The sequence below is a fragment of the Melozone crissalis genome, unplaced genomic scaffold (assembly GCF_028551555.1).
Source record: "Melozone crissalis strain CALT ecotype California unplaced genomic scaffold, PUWL_Pcris_2 ptg000245l_1, whole genome shotgun sequence".
NCBI lineage: Eukaryota > Metazoa > Chordata > Aves > Passeriformes > Passerellidae > Melozone > Melozone crissalis.
In genome coordinates, this window is record NW_026536004.1 from 399,321 (window position 1) to 409,447 (window position 10,127).

General features: G+C 50.0%; 1 long non-coding RNA gene across 1 annotated transcript; it reads left to right on the forward strand.

Annotated features, from left to right (window-relative positions):
- Positions 1 to 242: 242 nt before the first annotated feature.
- Positions 243 to 9,876, forward strand: LOC128949504 (uncharacterized). Its single transcript, XR_008484210.1, has 3 exons — positions 243 to 478; positions 869 to 986; positions 9,780 to 9,876. It is a non-coding gene; the product is annotated as an uncharacterized LOC128949504 (long non-coding RNA).
- Positions 9,877 to 10,127: the final 251 nt, after the last annotated feature.

The window sequence follows — 10,127 nt, forward strand, 5'->3', positions numbered from 1 at the left end:
TACAATATTTGGTTTTATTTCGCAGGGATCGGTGAATTTTAACTTTGGAGTCCTCTATGCTAAGGATGCTCAGCCTGCAGATGATGAAATGTTCAGTAATGGTGAGTTTTTCACTTTCTCTTTAATTGCTATGCTGATCTGAATAAGAAAAAAACAAAAACAAGAGAAAAAAAAAGGATGGTTTATTATTTTTTACACTGTTATGTTTGTTTCCTCAGTATTTGCTGCAGCTCTGCTTACCCAAGCTTTGGGTTCCTTCTGTCCCACAGGGAGTTGCCCTGTTTGGTTGCATCTGGTGAAATTCACCCTGAGACCTTACAGAAGTAGCTCAAACTACGTGAGAGCCATTTGCAGTTCCCTCCACACACCTGGAGAATGGGTGACGTTTCTGAGGATGTGGCAACTGTACTTCTATCAAAACTCAGTCTGTGAAATTTCTGGGGAAAACTCTTCGGTGACCTGAAGGGTTCAAACTCTGGTGAGAATCCAGTTATCAGGTGCTCACCTGGATGGTTCCAGCTCTTAAAGTGAACACTTGTACTCTTGCCCTGTAGTTTACATCCATTGTATTTTTGTTATTTTGCAAGATTTTATGTCTTTGCAAAATATCGTGCATTTCGCTCTTTGGAACCTCTCAGATTGTTCTTTGGTGTAGCACCACCTCACGGGACACTTGGCTGCCGTCCTGAAGGGGATGCTCGCTAGAATTGTAAATTCTGGAGAGTTTGTAAGTCTTCTGTCCCCAGGGAGCTATCATGCTTTGTTTACTTTTGTTCTGTTGGTTAGGCGCTGCTTCTCATTGCAAGTATGAATTTCAAACTACCCTGTTCTCTTTTTAACTGTTTTCCTGGTTCTCTCCGTACGGCAGGGAAAGACTCTCGTATCCTTGTCTTCAGGCTCGGTGCTGTCCACGAAGATACGGAGACTAAAAAAATCATAAGAAGCAAAATATGACTGCAGGGAAAACAAGCTGGAGAGAACAAAAGGTGATATTGTTATCCTTACCCTGTATTAGAAACATCCAATGTGCTTTGATGCTGGCAGCTGCCAGGGGCTTGTTAGCTCTTTGTAGGCAGGTGTAGGTGTTCGCTTGTAGGTTTTTTCTCTGGACAAGTCAATTCAAACTTTGCTAAGCTTATATTTGCAGATTACTCTCTAGCACAGTCCAGCATGACATTTTTGAATGCTGTAAAAAAAACATGTTACTTGGAAATTGCTAATGATGAGAAGCTATAGGGGAAAATAAGATTTCAGGGTTGGGAGACGTGAGAAGAATTTTGTGGGGATGTTAGACTGAAGTAAAGCACACTTTAGGCTGGACTGGCACGCTGGCAGGTCCCCTATTAAACAGTAGTGCTTAGATTAGCCTGGGGGTTGCCCATTGTTTCTGTAGAAATCAGTGTTTCCTGGTCTTCAGAAGTAAGCTGCTTTGAAAAGCTGGAAGGTGCAGCATGGTGACAATCCGTGTGCTCTGGATTAAAAGTAGATTTCAGAAGGGTCCTAGGCTTTTGTCTTTTCCTAGAAGCCGATGTAATCCTATTGAGGAGTTTTTAATTCTGTGCTGCCACGTCATCGGTCAGGGCCCTGTTGTACTAATCATCATACAGATACAAAACAAAAAATCGGACCCCGTCCCAACCACTTAGAGCCCAGAACACGATTTCCTCGGGCTGCCATTTGTGTGCCATCGGCACTCACCATGGAAGCGAGCTGGGGATTGTTGCAGCTGCTGGGAACAAACCGCTCCTCGTCACACAGGAACGGAACTGGGACGACGCCTCGGCCAGCCCCTCTCTGCCATCGTCTCCTGAATCTGCAGCAGAGCAGTTCCGGTCCATCCGGGCACGTGTAATCCAGTTCCTGATGATCTGAGCGCACGGAGCAGCGCTCCGCTGCTGTGGGGGGCTCAGGGAAGGCAGAGTGTGCATTGTCATCTTCCTGAACCTGCAGACGAATCCAAGTGAGAAGCCACAGGGTGGAAATCAGTCGCATATATGCTAAACGAAACTTGCAGGTTTTTTTTAAGAATTGTTTCTGCTTGTTCTTTTTTGTGCTTCAGTGCTTCGAAAACCTCTCTTTAAAATCAGTTCAATTCATCAGTTGAACCTTTGTTTGCAGACCCTCAGTGAGCAGAATTTGTTGCAGACTCAGTGCACGCTGTGCCGGCCTCCCGGGAGTGTGAGGGGCTCACGTGTGCTACTTTTTGCTTACAAGGTATGACATGAGGAAAAAGCCTGTCTGGTTGGAACGTTGTTGCTGTCAAAAGTTAATTTTTCCTTCTTTCTTAGCCAGTAGTTAGCTTTTTGCTTAATTTTTGTGGTATCATTATTTTATTGTTTAAAAAATGGCTTCAAAATCACTTTGGTGGTTGGTGTTGGCCACCAGTACCTTGTTCAGATTTGCCTATTTGCTTGTAGCTAAAATGTTCGCATCCTGTTTATCATTCTATTTAAGAAACTGCTGCCCAGCCAACTAATAACTGAATATCCATCTGTCTGGGACACGGGGAGAGGATTTAGGTAACGTCTTTGTTCCCAGGAAAAGGTTCCAGTGTAGTTTCTAAATAGAGGAGAAGGGGATGAAGACGCGGGGCTCTGATGCCGTATGGGCACCCCAAGGTCCCCAGGAGCGGGAGCCCCGCTGCAGTGCAGGAGCAGGTATGTTCTCATGTAATACTGAACAAATTATAAATATAAATATGACAATTTAAGCATGAAAATATTTTTAAAAATAGTTAAACAAAGTGGGTTTTTTCATTTGTCAATAGGCAGTGTTTTGATTGTAAAAATTATAACTACAAATAATATAAAGGGAGAAATCTAAGTATAGAAATATAAATATATACAGATATATATAAAATTTAAACCTATAAGAAAAAATTAGTTGTAGCAGTAGATGTGATACCTAATATAAATAATAACTTAGATACTTTCCTAGAATTTTATATATATTATATATAATTATGAATATAATGCATCAAAAGAAACTATAAATATAAATGTGAATATAATTATACAAAAGTATAAAAATATTTCAATATCGTTCAAAAGAAGGCTTTTTTTGTGTTTATTTGGTTAGAGACAGGGGTTTTATTTGGAATCATAGAAGTAGCAATCTAAATATAGAAATATACAGTCAATAAAGAAAGGTATTTATAAGAACACGACTGAACGACGCCGCCTTCAGCCGAATGGAACGAGCTCAGCCGAACCAAGGCGAGACCGGCCGAACCTGACGGGCTCGAGCGAACCGAGGCCAGGCTTGCGAGGCTGCCTGAACGGAGCCGAGCTCGGCCGAACCGAGCCCGCCGCTCTCGTGCGCGCTAATTAGCGCGAGTGCTAATTAGCACAGCCCAATGAGCTCCTGTGCCACCCCGCGCTCCCGGTCGTGTCGGTACGAAGGCCGGGCCGCCCGCGTGACGCGGCAGCAGGAGAGCCCCGAGCCGGGCGAGTTTAACGTGAGGCGGCGCCGCTTGCCCGCCCTCGGGGAGGCGAGCCGAGCCGACCTCAGCCGAACGCGCAGAGAGCGGCTCCGAGTTCGGCCGAAGCGAGCCGGAGGGACGAATGGAGCCGAATGCGGCCGTCAATAGCCGAGTTTAGCCGACAATAGCCGAGTTTAGCCGACAATAGCCGAGTTTAGCCGAAGAGCCGACTGGAGCCGAGTGACTCCGGAGCGAGCCGAGCTCCCCCGAGCGCAGCCTCCCGGGCAGGGCGAGGCGCCGGGCCGGGCTCGGGGTGCAGCCGGGGCTCTGTGAGGCTTCCCCGCCTGTCCCTCTCTCTCGCCCTCCTTCCTTCTCCCCGTATTCGCCTTCTCTCGCTCCCTTTCCCCCATTCCCTCTCCCCCCACAAGCCCGGCTCCTTCCTGTCCAGCCCCTTCCCCGCTACTCCCTTTCTCTTCCCCGTTTCTGCCTCCTCTGTCCACCCTCCCTCTACCCCCCTCCCGGGCTTTCCCTTCCCGTCCCGCTTTCCTGCACAGCCCGCCCTCCCTCGCCGCCCTTTGTCATGCCCTGCTCTCGCTCCTCTCTTCCGGTGCCCGCTTTCCTTCTTTGCCGCGCAGCCGCGGGGCTCGGGGTGCCGGAGAATGAAGGCCCGAGGGTATGGGGGTTCATCCGTGGTGCTGTTAACACAGTCAGAATGGCTCAGTGACTCTGTGCCAGGCTGGTGTGGCCTCAAAGGCTGCCCCTGCTGCTGGCAGAGTGTGTGAAGCGTCTGCTGAGCGGGCAGCGGCATCCCCCTGAACACCTTCTCGCAGCAGGGACGGAGATGGAGCCAGCCCAGCGCGTGGAAATGGATCTCTCCAGCTGAACGCTCAGGTGAAGCGAGCAGAGAACTTGCCCAGCATGAACCAGGTGAGCTGCACGTCTCCAGGGTAATGGTTCTTGCACCTTCAGAGCCACAGTATCGCTGAGCTTTTTTTTTCCCCAGGCTTTCCATCACCTCTCAAACAGACGAATGCTCCCCTTGGAGGCTGCTGTGCCCTGGGGAGCCTGGCAGGTGGCCCCGTTGGTGAGAGGAGGGCAGCAGGCAGGCAGCCCCCAGGAAAACACGGGAGTTTCAGTGGTTTCTGATGCCTGAGGAACGGGGAGATGGCGTGAGCTGAGCAGGAGTTAAGCACGGTCGTACAGAGGCCTGGCTGTTATGATTTAAGATGGCTTATTGAATATCTGTAGTTTCTATAGATATTTGTATATCTGTCCAAGTAGGATATAGAGCCTTGTGCAGGAGAAAAAGAACTCTTGATGTAAGATATGACCTGGGGGAGGCATCATGCCAGGCTATCCCTTCCAGATTTGGACGGCTTCAGTGTCTTGTGTGGCATGATGGGAAGTTCTGAAAATTAAGATTTCCTCTTTGGTGCGGGTCAGATGGGTGACGCCTGGCAGCTCGTGCACTGCCACTGTGCTAACCTGTGTGCCTCTCCTTCCCTCCCTGCTCCACAGGCAGCGCAACACGGGAGCAGCAGGGAGAGCTGGCTTTGTCCTGGAAGATCCAGGAGCTCGCGGTGGATATCTGAGCCTGCAGCTCCAGGCTGCCGCACGACGCAAGGGCTGCACACACCCAGAGCGTACAGGTACTGTCACAAACGTGGGCTGTCGTGGCTGAGCCCTCAGGAGCTGGCGGTGCCAGCTGGGAGAAGAACAGTAGCTTCCAGCCTTTTCTTTTGTCTGCGTTTCCCGTGTTCAGTCAGTCTGATTACTTCTGGGCATTGCCCAGCAGGGTGTGAAATGCTTCCAGGGCTAAAGGGGGAAAAAAAGGGAAACACAAACTATAATCCACACCTCAGGAGGGAGAAGGCATCTGTCAGGACAAACTCTTAAGAGAAATGGGATGAAGAATACTTGTTTATTCGGTCTTTGGTATGTGTAGCTAGTTCAAAGAGGTCTCCCAGTCCTTCCCATTAGCAGAGCAAAGGAAGAGCAGCAAAGCCCTCAGGCTAAGCCATTAAAAGCAGCAGCAGCAGCTTTGTGTGCTGGAGTGTGGCAGGCATTCCTAGGTTTACTTTTTGGTTTTGCATCTAGCAGTGGTAGAGGAAAGTTCTTTGCAAGGTGATAGTTCCAGCCTTGTATTGAAATGTGAGCAAAGAGGAACTTTCTCAGTTGGATTGGGGTTTATTCACAGCACTTGTAAACAGAGTTAACATTCAGATAACATGTGCAGGGAGTGTGTGCTGTGGGTTAGCACAAGTGACAAAGGAAGTGGGACAGGGACAGGGCACTTTCCCCTTCAAGGTACTGGTTTTTTTTCTGGAAGAATGACGTGAGAGCAGAAAAGTTGCAATGGCATTGCAGTTCCCTGCACAGAATATACCCAGGGAGGTGAAGCACAGCCCAGTGGTGCCATTCACCTGCGCCCCAATGGGGAGCATCAGTGAAGTGAGGAGGACTGAGGAGCTCTCCCCTTGAGCAATCACAACAGTCATGTCAACGAGTGTCACCCTTTTCCAGACCACTGGCATGTGCTTGGGGACAATAACCTGTGTTTTTTACAGCCAGGTCTTCTGAGCCGCTGCTCACTGCTCGCAGTGAAAAGAAACTTGTGTACAGGCACTCTGCAAAATTGCCACCTCAGATGCCACTGAAGCACAGCTTTGGCTTTCAGGCATCTCCCCTGCAAGCTGTCCCTTGCGGCGTTTCCGCACTGGGTTCATTGTAAATTCATTCCTCCCATTTTTTATTTGTAATTTCCAAAGAATATCAGTCGACTTTTACGGCCTCTTCAGGGCTCCCCAAGCTTCATACCACACCTAAATGCTCGTTTTCACTGCCTGAAGGGCTTCTCTCACCCGAGTGATTCTATGAATTTGGCCTGTACTTCAGCTTAAGGGGAAAGCTGTACATTGATTGCATTTTGGAGAAAAAGATTTGACTGTCCAGCTGTAAATTTATCTTGTGTTTTGCCTTCCAGGTTCGCTCGTATTGTAATTTGCAAATGGCACGGCAAATGCCACGAGAGCAGCTGGTGAAGGTGGCTCAGAAGCAATGACAAGAATGTGCTGCAAAGTTGGGTCCAGCAGTCCAGCTTCCCGACACGGTAGGGCAGGCACACCTTTTGATAAAGCATCAAACGCTGTAGTTTTTATTCTTGGTGTTTGTCTGTGCTCCCATTCTGATCACCCCTTGAAGTATTATTTTTCAAAATGATATCTAGGAGAGAAATCATGTTTATTCAGGGGGAGCCATAATTTTCATCTGTTCCAAATGCACCAGGTGTGTTTTAAGGCCTGCACACACAGCAAGAGCTGCAGAGCTTGTTGTGCAGTTTCCTGCAGCACTGATTCATTCTGTATTCCAGTAACCATGCCCTGGGCTGCCAGCCAGGCTCAATGCCAGGAGCGGGAGGAGTAGACCCGAGAGGTGCTTTGGGTGGAGCCCAGCCAGGTTTCAGGCAGCCCGCAGAGTCTGCCCTTGCAGTCCACGCCGGTCTGCTGTTGCCATCTGCTGGAAAAATCCCTAATGGATATTTCCAAAGGTGGGGAGGAGCATCCGCTCCTGTCACGGACCTGCTGGGGGCTCTTTGCCCTCTGGCTCCGTGCGCTCTGCCCAAGAACAGCGTGTGCAGCAGGCTGTCACCGCTCTCTGCAGGGTGAAGCACCTTCAGCCAAGGTCAGTGCAAGAGCAAAACAATCCTGCCAGTAAAGCCTGCTACTAGAGAGGCAAACAATGATCCTTCCAAAGGAATTCATCCTTCTTCTCCCTTACAACTCTCCTGTGTCATCACACCGCAGAATGGTTTGGGGTGGAAGAGATGTTGAAAACGACCTAGTTCCACCCCTGTCCTGGGCAGGCTCACCTTCCTCTGGGCCAGGGTGCTGTGCTGTCGCAGATCAGGTGGCAGATCTGTGGAAATTGTAATGATATTATTAAGGCGTGTCTCTTATTGCCTTGCCATTCGTGAATCCCGAGGCTGTCTTGTCCTAGTTTAGCTTTCTGATGTGGAGGAGCAGAACTGCCAACTGATATGGAATTTGGTGCTCTCTGTGGAGTGACATCCTGTAAAATTTCTGTCCCAGGAATGCTGTCACGATGGCTCTGCTCCATAGAGAATGACACGGCCTGATTGTCAGCAATTTTTGCTTCTGCAATAGTGTAAAAATGCTAAAATTTGAACACGGCTTATTATTTCAAAAGAGAATATTTTAAAACTGGAAGAGATAGCTGAAATTACACCTGAAAGGTAGCAAGAGCAAATACATAGAATATTTCTCCCTGTTTGTAGATATACTTTTCATTCAAAATTATGCTGATGGGGATATGCTTTTATGTATTTAGTGACTTTACAGATTTATTCCCCGAGTTTTTTGAGTTCATGGAATCATGGAATAATTCAGGTTGGAAGGGGCTCTAAAGATCACCTCGTTCCAAGCCTGGTGCCGTGGGCAAGGACATGGTTCCATGGACCAGGTTGCTCTGAGCCTGATCCCAGAGCACCAATGGGCCTTGGAACACTTCCAGGGATGGGGCAGCCCCAGCATGTGTGAGCAACCTGTGCCAGGCAGGTGCCAGAGGAAGAAGAAAGCCCTTCCCAGCTGGAGCAGAGGCTGCTGCAGCTTGGCGCAGCCTCGTGTCACCGAGCGTGTGAGACAAAAGGGCCCTTCCCGTGGAGGGAGAACGGCACTGAAAGATCTTTTTTGGGAGGAGCGGAGCCATGGAATGCCAAAGCAGCCTTCAGTTCTTGCAGCAGAGTTGGGAACAACTGGAAGCAGGAGCAGAGCTGGCCTGGTGCCTGGCAGCTCTGCAGGCAGTGGGGATGGAGAAGGTGCAGTTGTCTGTCTTCTTGGCTGAGTCTTGAAAAATGAGGCACTTTTCTGTAGTTCCTTTTCAAGCATTACGTGGCAGTTGCCCCTAGAAGTCCAAAGGCAGCTGTTTTCTTAGCAGGAAGAAGTCAGGAAGAGGCAAAGCAGGCAAAGACATCAGATAAGTCTGGATAAAAATCTTGGCTAAGCTGTTTTTTCCCCCTCCTCCAAACAGGCAATTCTGAAGCGCTGAGCAGAGATCTGCCCCCGGGAGGCAGAGCAGAGCCGCTCTGTGAGAGCTGACACGGGAGCTGTGGTGAGGACAGCTACTCCCCTGCCTCGGTGTGGGACCTGCTGAGCTGCCGTTCCTGTGCTGGGAGTGTTTCTCCTCTCATGCAGGCAAACCAGAGAGCTCCTAGGGAAGGAGCAGGTAAGGTTGAAGTGCCGAGATCTCCCCGGTAAGAAGTGCCGTGACAAAAGGAAATGGCCTCAAGTTGCAGCAGGGAAGGCTCAGATTGGCTTTGAGGACCAATTTGTTCACTGAAAGGGTGGTCAGGCATAGGAGCGGGCTGCCCAGGGCAGTCCTCATTGCTGGAGACATTTGAAGCATGGCAAGATGTGGTGTTTAGGGACCTGATTTGGGTGGGGGCTTGGCAGTGCTGGGGCAGCAGCTGGGCTCAATGGCCTTAGCAGGCTTTTGCAGCCTAAAGGATGCTATGGTTCTGGAAAGCCTCGACCCCTCTGGCTCCGACACCACACCTGGATGCTGACGGAAGGAGGCTGGTCATGGAGCCTGGAGGTGCCTGTGCCACAGGGAGGGAGAGGACAAGGCAGCGTCACCTGCAGGGAGGGTCTCGTCCCCAGAGAGCGGCCAGTGACTCCATCCGTGCCCGGGGCTCTGGGTGCACCCTCGGGGTGGACACCTGCCCTCAGGTTTCCCTCTGGGCACCCGGGGAGGGAACCGGGTCCATCCGTGTGGCAGCTCCAGGGCCTGCAGGCTCTGGGGCCCTGCAGCCGTGCGCCCTGTCACAGGGCGGCAGGGACGTGACGCTGCCCGGCCGCGCCGCTGGCCTGGGATCCTTGCTGCTTTCCTCCCGATCCCACATGGCTGTAGCAGCAATCTTGTGTCTTTTCTTTAAAAGTGTCCTTGGGAGAGTTCAAAGAGAGGGTAATTAGTTATGTCAAAGCCTACATATTTGACCTGTTGGCACTCAAGAGAAAAGACAAGAACCTGCTTGGCATCCTTGTGCCTGGAAGTCATTGTGACCCAGGGAAGTGAGGAAGGGGCTGGCCGAGGTCACTGAGGCTCTGAGATGGAGGTGAGTTTGCATTCCAGTTGATTGGAACGGAGGCTCATCAGAAGTTTCCTCGGCTATCCAAGGCACAGAGCCCTGGAGGCAAGTGAGCCTGAGCTGCTGCACGCTTGCTGTGAGCTTTGGGGTGAGGGTGCATCGTTGCAGGCCTGGGATGGATTGAAATGCGCTGAGGAAAGCAGCGGGAGGGAGGGAGGGAAATGCTCTGTTAGCTTGTGCCAATTCTTCTGTCAGACTCATCACGGCGGGACAGCGTGAAGACTGAAAGTGTGAGAAGATGTGGAGGGGAAGAGAGAATCTGACGGGAGCAGCGAACGCACGAGTGCACGAATTTTGCTTTTTGCTTGTGTTATGGTTTAAGGCCTGGCAAAGCCAAGGCCCCCATAAATATACCTTTTACCTGATATCTGCTGTGAGATGTGGCCAGGAAATAAGCAAAGCAGGCTCCAACTTAAACATAAAGAGAAGTTTATTAACTAAACTACACACACAATTACTAAACTACACACACAATTACTAACCTACACACACACAGGGAAAAAAACAAGGAGAATGAGAACTACACAGAAACACTTCCTTATC